Here is a 14,917-nt window from a genome sequence, read left to right as displayed (position 1 = left end):
ACTTGTTAGAAAAATGAACCACACAGACACTGTCAGGACTGGGGTTTCCACATGGACCATTCGGGAGCCTGAGGAGCCCCAGGGAGCAGGGTGGATCCCTTCCACCCTGCTTTGGGATGGTGGGGGCGGGGATGGGGGGGGTCGCTCTGCCTCTCCGGTGAGCAGGTGGCCGGGTCGGGTGGAACTTACTTCAACTTCTGCTTCTCTGCAGGAGCAGCACGGGAGGAGCCAGGCCTCCTTGCGGAGGGGGACTGGCTACCTGAGTCCCGCGTTACCTGCCTGGGCAAGAGTTCTGCGTTTGGAAAATGTGGGCGCAAAGGGAGGCGAGTTGAGGATCAGCCTCATTCAGCCACTGCTGGGGCCCCGTGACTGTTTAAGGATTCGCGAAGTCAATGCCAGGCCTCAGCCTGTCCTGTCTGAAGCCCAGTCGCCCTCCTGTCCTGACTCCTTTGCTCCTTTTTCTCTGATCCCCAAGCTCTAAAGCTTTTTCTGTATTCTACGGAAGCTGCCCAGAAGGGCACGGTGGGGCTCCTGTGGAGAGCTTCTAGACTCCCGGGCAGAGGATGAGAGAGTAGAGCCTGTCCAATCTCTAAGCACCATCTCTGACTTCTAGGGACAGGGACAGTGGCTGAAGCAGCAGGTGGCAGCAGCAGGAGGAGGCAGCGAGCTGTCTGGCAGACAAATCTGTTCTCCAGCTGGACAGACTGTCCAGCAACCTTCTTTTTTTTTTTTTTTAAATTTTTTTTTTTTCAACGTTTATTTATTTTTGGGACAGAGAGAGACAGAGCATGAACGGGGGAGGGACAGAGAGAGAGGGAGACACAGAATCGGAAACAGGCTCCAGGCTCTGAGCCATCAGCCCAGAGCCTGACGCGGGGCTCGAACTCACAGACCGTGAGATCGTGACCTGGCTGAAGTCGGACGCTTAACCGACTGCGCCACCCAGGCGCCCCTGTCCAGCAACCTTCTCAGGCAAGTCCAGACGGAACTCTGGGCTCAGGGGGCGGCAGGAATGGAAACACCCGTACCAAGGATGGAGACTTTGCTCCAAGGCAGCTTAGGAGCGTCACGTCCCCTTCGGCCCCCTTAATCTGGCCGGAACGGGTTAGAATCAGAACAGGCGCCACCTTGGAAATCCGCACAGCGTTCGCTCTGTATCTTTAGAAAGGCCCCTCCTCAAGGCCCGACAGCCACCATGGTGCCAGAGGGAGGCCCCACCTGACGGCCCTCTTCCAACCAGGCTCCACTGGGGTGCTCTGGGGTGACTCATGAGGCCCCAGGCTTCCTTGGAAAGAGGAAGGCAACAGCGGCATGAGGCCCAGGCTGACCTCAGCGACTCTGACACAGCCCTTCCGGCCCCACGCGCGCACCGGCAAAGCCTCCTGACAGACAGAGCTTTCGGTTTGAAAACCAGAGGTTATTTTTAGCTGCGTCCTGGGGCCGGTAGCAGGACGTGAATTCCTCAAGAGGAGCTGTGGAAAGGAAATAACAGAATGCTCACGTTCTCCAGCCGGCCCCCGGAAACTACGCGAGACCATTCCGAGCATGTCCCCGTCTCTGGGTAGAAAAGCTCCTTTGGTTTCAGGCGGAGTGCGGTCTCCCACCAGGAGCTGTGAGGAGGGTGGTTAAGTGTCACCGCCCTGCACATGGGGTTTGGTCTTTTAGAAAGTGTGCTCTGAGACACCCGGGCACCGAGCTGGTGGGCGTGATGCTCTTGCCTTCTCCACAACACGCCCGCACATACACGGTCAGCCCGTGGCAGGAGGAAGAAGGTTCTGGGAGCAGAGATAACTTCAAAGGACACGGTGTAAGGTTAAGATCAACCACCTCAGCCCCCTGCCCACTATCCACGTGAGGCAGTGTGAATAGGGAGTGGCTTTTGTTGTTAGGCAGACTTGGGGGACACATCTGGGCCCCGGGGCAAGTCAAGTCTCCCGTCTCTTTCTGGCAGACTGGGGGCGATTATAGAATCTACCTCTAAGGTTGTCATGAGAGTGAATGAGATGGCACGGGGACCTCTGAGCACGGCGCCCGGCGCACGGTGAACGCTCAACCGGTGTCAGCCGTGATTATTATCACGGAAGCCTCTCGAGGAGACTGTGTTTCAGGAATCCTGCCAGAGCTCTTGAGCTCCGTTATTTGTTCATATTCTTCCTTTCCATGACAACAAACATTGCGGGTAGACCTCTGAACCCTGGCTCTCTCTGACCCAGTGAAGCCTGAATCGCGGGAAGGGAATGGATCCACGGTGATCTTCTCTATCATACTATTGCACAAGTCCCAACATAGCTCTCTGCAGCCTGCAGGGAGGCTGGTGGAGGTGCAGAATCCTGGGAGCTATGAACTATGAATGGGAAAACTGGCCCGATGCCTAGAAGGTATGAAGTCATGGGGCAGGAGGAAGAGCCAGGGATTCAAATCCTGCCTGTGTCACCCAGGAGTACTATGGCATTAATCTTGTTTGGCATCTCCCTGAGCCTGTTTCTTCATCTTAAAATTAAGGGGGCTTGAATTAACCAGTTTGTAAGATCTCTTCTTTCAGGTGAAGTGATACCTTGAGCTTCTTTCCTTTTGCTCCTAGAATGTGTAATTGAGACTGAGGTCCTTCCAGGCTCCCTGGTAAGGCTGCTTAGGCCAGGAGTTCTCACCAGACCGCCACAGTGGGCTTTTCCCTCCCGTCCCTCAGTCAGCATCTGCTCTGGGACAGACGGCCCCTAGGGCCTGTGATCTGGCAGCCGTGGGCCCTGGTGAGCTGGGGTTAAGAGGAGGCACGATCTGCCATGCAGGGCTGGCCAGGGGACGCTCACAGTCCACGTTGGGAGTGTGGCTTTCACAAGGACAACAGACTTAACAGCCAAGTTGAGAGCTTCCGTCTCTCCATGCCAAGGCTGGTTATTACCAGGTAGCCATCCCAAAGCGGGGCCCCGCTCGCAAGGATTGAGTCTCCTGAGTTCAGCGGAAAGCAGACAGTTGTGCCTCTGGTGACGGGCAGTGTGCTCTAATCGTTAAATGCATGAGCTCTGAACTCAAGATGCTTGGATTCAAACAGAGCTGACAGCTGTGTAAACCTGGTCAAGGTCCTCAGCCATTCTGTGATGCTATGTCACTATCTACATAACATGGGATTAGTAGCGGCATCTACCTCATCGGATTATTACGATGAAGTCCGTTAACACAGATAAAGCGCTTGGAATGACGTCCAGCCCGTTGGAAAAGTTCGAGATACATCAGCCCATGCTATTAATAATTTATTTGTCAATATTTCCAGCTCTTCTTGAACGCCATCATTCCATGATCGGTCTTAGAATGAAGTTTCCATCCTCGGTTTGGTAGAAACCAGTGAGCATGTGCCTATGACTTGGGGACCCTAGCATTTCTTCCTAACCCCAATTGTCTGATGTCAACCTCGGGAGTTTTCTCTCCATGATGCCTCCTTCTTCATGTCACCTCTCTCTCTCTCTCTCTCTTCCTCTCTGTCTGTTTCTCTCTCTCTCTCTGTGACTGTTTGTGAAGTCACTTTGCCACATGCATTCTCAAGAGGTGACACTTGCTTATTCTGTCTTCTCCCCAACCCTAGTCCCAACCAGGATGCGTGCTCTATCAGCCAAGCCCACGGAGACACCTTACTCAGAGCACTCCTGACGCCAAGGAGAGGCACACTTGCCTCTTTGGGAAGCAAGTGCCACTAAATATTTTATTTGGAGGGCTTGATGACGCCGCCCCCCCCCCCCCGCCCCGATCAGGATTCAGGAGGCAGGTGTTGGTGACAGGCAGTCGAGGCATCTAATACCTCCCAGACCCGTTGCTGTCGGTGCCAAGGGCAAAGCAGGGAGGAGATGACAATCAGACACTCGCTGCTCAGCTCAGGGCAGACTCCCTCCTCCCTGCCTCCCTGCCCCGTTGCCTTTTTTGGGACACCTGGGTGCTCACGCCTCTGTGGGCTCACTTCGCCTCCCTTATTGCTGAAGGAGCCAGTGGGAAGAGGGCTTACAGTCGGGATACCTTTTTTTTTGCCGAACTGCGTCAACCTTCCTGGTAGAAGATCTCACCCCTGGGACCCCTCTGCAGCAACACCACCGCCACTATCTCCATTTTACTGGCACGGCCACCACTTTGGGACCACCACATCGGCATCACCGGCATCATCCTGCCCGTGACATCGTTCCTAACAATAATGGCAAAAGGTGCCCGTAATTACAACTGCACCGAGCAGGTGGCTCACACAGCCAGGATGGGGACAGAGAGAAGGCACACGTGGCAATGGAGGCCGTGCAGTCAGAGAAGGAGTCAGCCGCTGTTCCCGGGCTGCCCTTCCAGCTCGTTCCTCGCCCGCGGCAGAGCGAAGTCCGTCCTCTCTGCCAGCTCTCCCTTCTGAGGAGGAGGGCCCGACACGCAGGGAGCGGGGCCTGTGCTAAAGGGGATTGTAAGATTGCTTCAATCCACTACTTTTCTTTCTTCTCCTTCTTCTTCTTTTTTAACAAAGAAACAAAAGCCCACGGAAAGAAGACAAATTGTCCACTGTGACCCCAGATGAGTCAGGGACAGGCTGGACCTGGTGACAAAAAGTCTAGTGCTTCCTCTGCTGCAGGTGAAAGGGTCCTGGGGGTCAGTTGTGTTCTGCCTGGAGACTGCCCAGTTTGGGGGAGAGAAGGTGACTCTGCTGGTGGCAGTCCCGTGAGGGGCTGGCCTGAGCCTGGCCTGGGCGAGGAGCGGGTACAGGGGGCAGGCTCAAGGAGGCCAGGGATTGAGGGCCGTGGGGGGTGAGAAAGCCACCGCCCATGGCTCCTTTCTGTGTCGGGAGAATGACCTCTTCTGACCTATTCTAAGCCTCAGCAGTCGTCACATGCAGGAAGGGCACCCACATTGTGACTTGGGGGCTGTGGTATCCCATGCCACATCCCTCTGGGGGGTAGGTGACCTCACAGACGGGTCAGATGTAGTCTCAACCCAGGAAGCCCCTTCTTCCCAAAGAGTTAGAACTGGAACAGGAGAGACTGAAGTTAGATATTCAGGGGGACATCCCATCTGGAGAGGACTCCTGGGCTTCCTGCCAAGGAGCCTGGACTTTTCTAACTGTGAATTTTCCCCACCGCTGTCCAGGAATACGTTTACCCAGAGGCAGGGGACTGGTCCCAGTGACCTCAGAAGGCTCCTTTGGGTTTAAGACTTCTATGAATTCAGGTCTACGAAGATAAAAGGTCTACGTGTGAGATTCTGGGGCCCTGGCTCGTTCCCTGTGGCGGCACGATCTTGAAGGACCCGTCATAATGTCATCCGCACAGTCATACATGCAAACATCCTGAGCGTCACTCTGTCTAACACGGACCTCGGAGGTAGTCCAGGCACGTTGGGTAGCACAAGGTGAGCGAGAGGGCGAGCGCAAAGGCCCCGGGTAATGCCGACAGCTGAAAGGCCTCAATTAGAGTAAAAGGAGCTATCTGGTATTTAAATAATTATTAGATTGAAGGAATAATCATGGGTTTGGGCTGATTTTTTCCCCACTGTCACCCTGATGGCGTCTATAATATTATTATTCAAATGCCCATGATTCTCATTGAGGAGAGACCCAGAGAGAGAGGAGAGAGTGGGGGAGGGGGCGGGGAACATGGAGGGGCGGGAGGGAGGCTCATTTAATCTCCATGTGACAGGGCTGCAGGAGGTACGATTAGTCTTTTTCTTATTTCAGCTGTCACTCATGCACAGACACCGAAGATTGTTATTAGCGTATTTTATGCACGCGATTTAAAGGGAAAAGGTGGGGGGGGGGTTGTGGGGAGAGGGAGAATTTCCTACAGAAAATAAAGGGACCAAAGGAACAATTTAGATGTCACTGCTATACCAGCTGCATTTGCTTCATTAATCGAATGTCATTTTTTCCCCAGACTCTGTGCTGTTATGTGAGGCAAAGTGGCTACATCTCGCCCCAGAGCGAGAGGAAGAAAGTGAGGGAGAAAACGGGCCTCTGCCTACATGCCCTCCTGGCATCCTTCCCTGAGAAGGTGAAATCGATGATACTGTGGCCTGCCCCTGGGCGTGAAGACGACTTTTGGTGACGGTTTCTATCCAGCCACCTTCTCGCACTGTGAGAGGGGAGATGCCCTACCAGTCAGTGTGGGGGACTCCTGTCACAGGTGGGGAAGCCAGGGCCAACGTCCGAGAACCAAGGAGTAAGAGAAGGAAATCTGAGGAGGCTCTACCAATCCTCATCAGCGGTGCAAGAGGAACCCATATTCCGGGCAGTGAGGCAGTGAGGCTTGGTGACCAGAGCTGTGGGTGGTTCTCCGCTCTGGATCCCACATGACGACGTGACGGCCATGGACCCTATGTCTCAGATGTCACAGCGGGCAGAGGCAGAGTGATGGGGCAGAGTGCAGACGCTGGGGGTGCTGGCAAGAAAGGCGGGCAGGCAGGCATCAGGGATTTAATCACGAACCCCCCAAATTTGTCTATCCAAGTCCCGACCTCCAGTTATGTGACTGTATTTGGAGATGGTGACTTTATAGACGTAATTAAATTAAAATGAGGTCATTAGGTTGGGCCCTAATCCAAATGCCTGGTGTCCTTACAGAAAGGAGAGACTTGGACACAGAGGCCGACAGGCACAGAGGAAGGATCGAGTGGAGAGACACGGAGAGAAGACGGCCAGCGATGGGGCAGGGAGAACGTCCTGGAACAGACCCTTCCCTCATGGCCCTTGGAAGGAGCCAGCCTTACAGACATCTAGCCTTGTAGCCTCCGGAACTGTGAGCCAACACATTTCTGCTGCTGTAGCCGCCCAGTTCGGGGCACTTGGTCACAGCAGCCCTAGCCAGCTAACACAGCAGGGGGTGGATAAGATACTCTACCATCTTGGCTGGGGGGGGGGGGTCGTTCTTTTAAAGAAAATGGGTGTGCATGGGCACGCGCGCATTTGCAGAAGCCATCGCAGGGCCGAGGCATCAGAGACATCGGGTTCTTCACATCTGTGTGGGAACTGAGGGCAGCAAGGGTGCACACCCTTTCACCCGGAGAACTCCGCTGCGCTGCCTTCCACTGCTTTAGCACCAGCGGGGTCAGAATCGGCATCTGCCATGTCTCACCAGTCCGGCTCTTCCTGCAGCGTGTTTCCTATCCCGTCTGCTTGCTCCCGCCCGGGACAGTTGGTATGTCACCTGCAGGCCCCCAGAGCCCTATGGGAGAAGCTGCGACTCCCTCCACCCCACTCCGGCTCTTCCTTTGGCCCTGCCCCCGGGAACCACTGCCAGGCGAGGGTTTTCTGTTGCTTTTTTTTTTTTTTCCCCCAGCTCTCCCAGTGGGATCTGACGGGGCCCTGGAAACCACACCAGCTCTCCCAGGGCCTTAGCAAAACATGCAGTGTTTGTCCTGTCCCCTCACAGGCTGTAAAAGCTTGGCGTTGTCTCCCTGAATTATGAAGGGTTCCAAAGACGCACACTCACTTGAGGGGTGGCGGAGGGGAGGGGGCCCGGCTCCTTTCTGGGGCACTGCCTGGCTGGCTTTGCAAAGTCAAAACAAGATTCATTACCCTGGGGCCGGGAGCAGGGAGATACACCGCCTGACCCCGCAGACCTGCCCCATATGTCATGGGCCTGTCAGAAAGCTCCCAGAATTCCCTTTATTATCTAAAGGTCGCCACCCGGGCAGCGCTGAGAGAGCCCATGGTCTAAACTAAACTACAGGAGCAATCAATTTCAAGCAGCTGCCTTCCCCCCCACCCCTTCCCCCCTCCCCCTCCCCCTTCCGTGGGCTCTGCCCTCTTCAACCCCCTCTGGGGGATGGCCAGGGAGGAACACGCCTTGCCATGGCCACCTCACCCCTGGGGCAGAAAGAATTTCTGCGAATTAGCAGGACTCTGAGCATCAGGCCCCGGAGCAAGACTGCCCTCTGCACTGCGTGGGGCCTAGAAAGGTCACCCCGCTTTTCCCGTGACTCTAAGCCGGACCCTGCTTCAACCATCGTAGAAGTGGGGTTACTGTTCTGGTCAACATTATGGGCTTAAAGGATAGAAAAAGGACTTCTCAGGCTCCTTCCAAAGGCAGACTAGGCATAAAAGGGGGGCTACGGCTTTGCTAAGTCGAGTCAGATTCATACTAGGAGACTTCATAACCTGAGGGCCATGAGTTTCATAAAACAGCAAGTGCCATTTGTTTCCTAGAACAATAATAATAAAAGGGGGCTAACGTTATTATTAGCGTTTATTACCCACTTGCTACGTGGCACCCTGTGCTATATCCTTTCCATATGCGATGGAGAATTCTGTGATTATCTTGCAAGATGGGTATTCTCCTACCCATTTCACAGATGAAAAACCTGAATCTCAGGAAGGATGACTAACTAGGCCAGTGTCATTTTGCTAGGAAGCAGGACTTTCTGATGCCCATGTTGTCCTCACCCTTACACCCTGCCTACCTATTTAGATGTTACTTTTTTGACCAAACCCTCTTATCGCTGGTCTGGGAAAAAAAGAAAAAAATGAGTAGAATGATCAGTAAGATCAGGCAAGTACTTTATTTTAAAGGTCAAAACCTGAGGCTCCCATTTTATTTCAGTAATGGAGCAGGCTGGGGTAGGGCGGCATGGGTCGAGATATCAGTTACAAGGTGGATTCTGGGGCTGTTTTGTGGCAAGAGGTTTGCTAGCTGGCGACCTCTCTTTTCAGGGGCATTTCAAATGACCTTTCCAAGAAGCCTGGAGATGTGTCTCCTACCTTCTCACCCCATCCTTACTGTAGGCAGGAGAGCCACGAACTCTGAGGTTGAAATGGGGCAGGAGAGCAGGACACAGGGTAGAAAGTGCCTGACTAAATTGTTAAATAAATTACAGTTACTCCATATAATGGCATATTATGCTGCCATTAACCGTAATGTTTTCAAAGAATAATGACACAGCTCCGATTCACAGCAGTGGGAGGGAAAGGGAAAGAAAAGGAGAGGGAAGAAAAAATCCAAACAAAACCCCAGGCATTCATCTCAGCTCTCAGGCAATGGATTGGCCCTCAATCCCACTTACTTTCTCCATAAATTGCCCAGTCGTTCTCCTCTTGAAGGAAAACTGTAATGGCCCACCCCCACCCTGCCTGAGTCCCCGGCACTTCCTGCTTCTCCTGCAGAAGCCCCTGCCTCTCTCCTCCCTGGTGGCTCCCAAGGCCGGTAACGAAGTGCTCTAGAAACAAGGAGCTCTCCCCATCATTGCTGCTTTACCCTCCCTGCAGGAAAAGGAGCCATTCGTGCCAGATCGAGATGCATTTTTTAATACTGTCCTTTCCCAAAACTCAGGCTTCCCCAAAGTTCGAGAGTGGGCCTCCTGACCAGCAAGCCTGGTAGCGTCTCCCCGAAAAAGGCACATGTCAGTCTGTCCCGGAGACTATTTGCAGACACGGACCCTGAAAGCCACTGGCAGCTAATTCAGCCACAGACACCCTGCCCAGTGTGCCTCGTGCCTCAAATTCCTTGTCTCACTTTGCCAGGCACATGGCCAGAGTGTGACATCCACCCATGGAAACCCCCTCGGTTGCCCAGAGGGGCTTGAGGCTGGACGGCCAAGCACCCAAGTTCAAGTTCTCCTCAAGCTGGCTCTTCTTTGTCCAGCTTCCCTTTCCACCTCTCCCAAAGGCACTCCACTCCCAACAAACTGGTTCACGTGTGGAGTCCCCAGGACACCTTGCAGAATTTCACCTCTGCAGCTGCCTCTGCCTGGAACACCTGTCTCCACTTTCTTCTTTGCCTATCCAAACCCCATCCATCCTTCAAAGCTTCAGGAAACCTCTAGGACCTCCCTGCCCCAATCGCCTGTCTCTCCTCCAAAGTCATTCAGCAACTGTTGTTTTTAGCACACACTGCATTGCCAGGGTGGCTCTCTCGCTATGCGACTGTGTCCTATCCATCGAATCAGAGGCTCTTGGAGTGCAGGAATAATCCCTCGTGCTCTTCAGCATCTCGTGCAGGGGTAGCAGGATGCCTTTCGCTCCGTTCTGTGCTCAGTCTGAATCACGGAGCGCAGGGGAGAGGGGAGACGGGGATGCCCCTTTGCATTTCTCAGCGACTAGTCTGCCCTTAGACATGGTGTGGACTAACACACGGGGCTCAACCATTTGTCATAACGGGTGGAGGTAGTGAAGGACCCTGGCTGGCGTTCATCTTGAACCCGCTAGGGAAAGAGCAAGTGTCACTGGGAGGTGAATGAGGTGGGGAGAAGGATGAAGAAGGATCAGCTGGGGTGTGTGTGGGGGCGGGGGGGCGGGGCGCCAGCTCTGCGGGTGAAGAATGCACAGCACAGGATGCACAACTTTTCATGCAGGAAAAGTCTTGGCAAGAGGGCTCCAAAGCCACAACCTGCACAAGTTCACAGATCACACGACATGTCTATAATAGTAAGCGGCCAACTGACAGCGAGAGGGATCAAGAGTAGAGTGGGGTGGGCTGCGATTCCCCTAGGGAGGCTTCAGAACAGGGTTCTTCCGTCAGGGGGTCAAGCTCACTGCAGTGCCTGTAGCCAGGCAGCAGGTGCAGAGAGGAGACCTGGGCTCGGGTCTCGCTCAACCACTTCCTAGTTCGGTGACCTTGAACATGTTATTTAACCTTTTGGAGCCTCCATCTGCTGAAGGACACCTCACAGGGCTGTTGGTGAGGCTCAACGAGATAGTGAATGTGAAAGCGTTCTGCTAACCCCACAAGCTTTGAATAAACATCAATTACTCTGGTTTCTGTTTTTGGAGAAACACTGTGCAAGGACACCACCTCCTCGGCAGCAAGGGCTGCCCTGTGTGTGCTGGGGATGAAGGCTGGAGGCTCTGTTTCAGCCAGGTGATTCTTATGCCGCGGAACCTCCTGAGGGTCCTGGCCTCTCGGGAGGAACTGGGTGTCGTGGGTCCCTGTAGCCCTTCTCCCCAGTCCCCTGAGCCCCAGGCTTTCCACCTCAACCCCCACTTCCTCTCACCTTGAGGGTGATTTAAGGGCCACTTCTGCTGCTCTTGGTGATTCATCCAGGTGCCCTTGGCAGGAAAGAGGGAGGGAAGGAGGAGAGAGGAAAGCTGGCCCATAGGAGGAGGAGGAGACGATGCTGAAGACAGTCCCTGAGCTGGAGCTCAGTGTTCTCCGGGCTCTTCCCAGACCGGCTCTGGCCAGCATGTAGGGTGAAACTCCCCTCCCCGATCCTCCCCCGCATCTCCTCCTCTCCAGTGCTTTTCTGAACTGACAGCCCGCCTTCGAATACAAAGTTGTAACTCCTTTTTAAGGGGAAGCTTCTTAAGCAGGCTGGGTCCCCACCCTGTACCTTCCCACCTTCTGTTTCTATTATTTTCCTCTCTTTGTCTGAGACGCTGAGCTCCTGCAGAAAAGATCCTGAGCTGCCAGGCAGCCTCTCTTAAGTAACAGGCACATTCACACTCATGCACACCGAGCAGGGGAAGTGCTCTGGAGCCGGATAAAAGGGAGCCATGTAGGGCTGGGAGGTGGTTGGCATTCCCAAAAGAGATCTGTCTGCTTACGGGGCTTGTCTGAGCTGAGATGCACAAGCACGTGGTCTGCAGGACCCTTAACACCTGGAGTGGCATTAAGCCCCTTGATGAGTAGACAGGGGAGAAGAGAGACTTCCTGAGACCCTCGGGACATCGAGGACCCCCGCTCTAACTTTGAGGGAAAGTGAAGTGCACAATTATCAGAGAGGCTGACGTGGGGAGAAGAATGTGCTGGAGGGAAAGCAGGGGGAATGCAGGCTGGTGCAGCGCTGGGGGACCTGGGGCAGGAGATGAAAAGAACTCCCTGAGTGAGAATCTGGCCCGGATGATGAATGGGGTGTGAGAGAGGAGCCTGGAAAAGGGTAAACAGCCAGGAGGGAAGCAGGGGGGAGGGAGGGGTGAGGAGAAAGAATGTTGAGGTCAAAGAGCAGAGAAAATGCTCTTGGAGTGATTGATTCAAGATCCAACATGTTGCACACCCGGATGGGTGCACACGTGCACACGGGTGTGCTTGCGGGTGTGCTTGGCCACCGCCTCTCCTCGCGTGCCCCTGCCAAGGGGTGAGCAAGTCTGTTTCTCTACCAGACCCATCTTGTGCCCTCTGGAAATCCTTTCTTCTGCCATTTAGTTCTCAGGACCCGGTTCCCCCCTCCCCCATAATGCAAACAGCCATGTGTGCAGTGATTTGAGGGTTCATTGAGCATTTCCCATATGCTATGTCATTGACCTACCCCTCCCGCAGCCTGTGAGGGACAGCGGCCACAGCAGGACCCCCTCACAGGTGAGAAGACAGGTATATCTGGGGTGGAATATTTTGGCAAAGGAACTAGATGTGTTGAGGGGGGGACTTCGGGCTCCCGGGGTCAAACATGTCACCCTGCTGCCTGGGGTTGGAGGGAGGAGCCACCAGCTGAGATCTCCAAGGAGAGATCACCTGCTCCAGGGATCGCTCTCTGCCTCCAGGTGGGCAAGACTCTGGTCATCCTCAGGGATGTGCTGCGGAATGGGGGGTGGGGCATCAGGAGCCTAACTCACGCTTGAGTTCTTGGGGACCCACCCCCATGAAAGAGGAAAAGGCCTGATGGGGGGCATCTGGCCATCCACACAAAGCCATTTGGCTCCCCCTCGGTCCTGGCTGGTGGGAAGGCACAGGGTAGAGAACCCCCAGGGCTGGTACAGGTGGTGGCTGATGGCAAGATTCCAGAAGCAGGGCTTTGTAAGGGGAGTAGCTGGGGGCCCCCTATCTGTTCGTATCTGTGGGGCAGAGAATTAGCTGCCGCCTCCCCCTCTGAAGACCAGAACGTTTCCCGCGTCCCCGCAGCCAGCCCAAAGACAAAGGCATCTCCTGCCCCCTCTGGAACTGCTCTCCCACCCACCCACCCTCTCCTAGGTCTCTCCCCTGGCCCTCTGCTGCTCTGCAATTCCCAGCCCTGGCAGATCACTGATTAATTCAGGGCTGTTTAATAACCCTTCCATTTCGATGAAACAAGCTGTCTTGTTTTCTTTATTTTTAACACAGACTTTCGTTTCTTCGCTAAGCATCGTACTGTCATTTAAATTTCTCTGTCTCCAACCAAGCTGATAATAGACTGGAGTGAGCAGCTGTTTCCATCCCGCTTATGACAACGATTAGAAGTCGGAGCTGTGCAGGCAGAGAGCTGACCAAGATTCGCTTCCTACCGGTCTGCCCCTGCTTGGAGATGGAGTACTCATTTGAACGTGATTACGGAGAATTCTGGCTCCAGGGGAGACCAGGGCTTAGCCCAGCCTAGCCTTCCTGGCACGCTGCTCTGAGGGGAGTCGTGGGGGCGAAGGAGTGAGAACCAGATTGATTTACTATGGAAGGAAGGCCAGCAGCTCCGGGTCATTCTCACGAGCCCGAGCCAGGGCCAACAGTCAACTTCACTTCCAATGGAGCCTCTTCCTCCATCGTATTTACTGAGCAGCAAACAGGGACTCCAGTGGGTGGGGATCTCAGCCGTCACCCATTATACCTTTCTGCTCCACAGAGGAATCCCTTCTGGAGACCTGGCTGTCACCTTCCAACCTCTGTGTTTAAATTCCCTAAATGAAGTAGGGCTCATCCCCTCCTTCGGCGGCCCCTTCCGGGTCAGATGGCTCTGGTTAATCTCCCTCTCTGCCACCCTCCTGCAATACTTACACTCAACCTGTCTGAGCATCATTTATTTGCATCCCTCTGCCTCTCTTGCCATATTGCAAGCCTGTCAAGAGCCCGGATGGTGACATTCCTCCCATTACTCTTGGCACGTGGTAGATATTCAATAAATGCATGTTCAAATCAAATTAAATCATATTACAATAACTTCAATCTCTGCAAGTGATGTACCTTTCTTCTACCTGGGCAGGCTTCTGGCGAAGCTTCCTGTCTTTCTCTAACCTGGACGGGCATTCTGCCTCTCCCTGTCCGGAGGTTCTAAACGGCTGCTTCCCGGGGCCAGGACCCTGCTTTTTCCTCCAGGCCCTGAGGGACTACACAGCTGGGGGAAAGCTTGGCCAAGAAAGCTGTGGGCATGCGGTGGGAGCCAATCAGGTGGCCTGGACCAGGGCCTCTGGATCCCAGTTCCCCCTGTGCGTTGGCCGTGGCTGCCTGAGAAAGCTCACAGGTGCAGGGTACACAAACTCTGGCCGGCCTGACGCTCCCCGGCCGCGTCCCAGCCAGCACAGTCTGCGGGCAGCTGCTTTGGTCATTGTCTCACCCTCTTCAAGTTGTCAATGCTGAGTCTATAGAGACTGAGACACAAACAGTGCCCACAGTGCCTCTCGGGGAGGGAGGGGCGGCTCGGCCTTGCCAGAGCCATTGACTGTGCAAATAGCAAGGCTTGCGGTGGATGGAAGAAAGCCGGTCGGAGCCACCGAAGGGGGGGGTGCCTTTCTACATACACCACATGGCGCAGCACCGCGGAGAGGTGGTCCGGGTGTCCCGGGACCAGCAGAGGAGGGCAGACGTGGGTTCTCAGGGACTAGAGCTGCACCGTGAGGCACCTGCCTGCTCCAACCCAAGACAGAGTGGGGAGGTCGCTGGGCACAGCTGGGGACTGAGAGACGGGAAGAGAACGTGGCTAAGCGGGCAGTTCAAGAGTGCTGGGGTGGGCTGGGACAGAGGAGCCCCCGCGAACGTGCAGGCCAGTGCAAGGCCACTCGCTGTGTGCCTCAGGGCAATCTACTCACCCAGTGTGGACTCGGGCATCACACCTATGACGTGAGCCTGGGTGAAAGCTATCAAACGCTCAGAAGCGTTTCTCAGGTATTCTACACAGAACACCCATTTCTATTGTCATTCAAGCTGTGTTCTCCAAAGTGATTTACAGAAGAAAATCTAGGTGCTTTGTCGGACTCACTTTCCACAGCAGGCTCCTGGACAGGGCTGGCAACGCACAGGACCCTGTCCTCTCAGAGCCGTCTTCCCGTGCTCTGTGCTTCCAACGAGGGCCACGGCTCCTTGTG

At 54.6% G+C, this 14,917-nt stretch overlaps 1 protein-coding gene across 1 annotated transcript in view; it reads right to left on the bottom strand.

Moving 5' to 3' along the window:
- LOC125925331 (plexin-A2-like) overlaps window positions 1-14,917 on the bottom strand; it is a 33,320-nt gene that overhangs the window by 8,956 nt on the left and 9,447 nt on the right. The window lies entirely within an intron of this gene.

The sequence above is a fragment of the Panthera uncia genome, chromosome F1 (assembly GCF_023721935.1).
Source record: "Panthera uncia isolate 11264 chromosome F1, Puncia_PCG_1.0, whole genome shotgun sequence".
NCBI lineage: Eukaryota > Metazoa > Chordata > Mammalia > Carnivora > Felidae > Panthera > Panthera uncia.
Note: the sequence above shows the minus strand (reverse complement) of the source record. Positions and strands in the feature narration are given on the sequence as shown.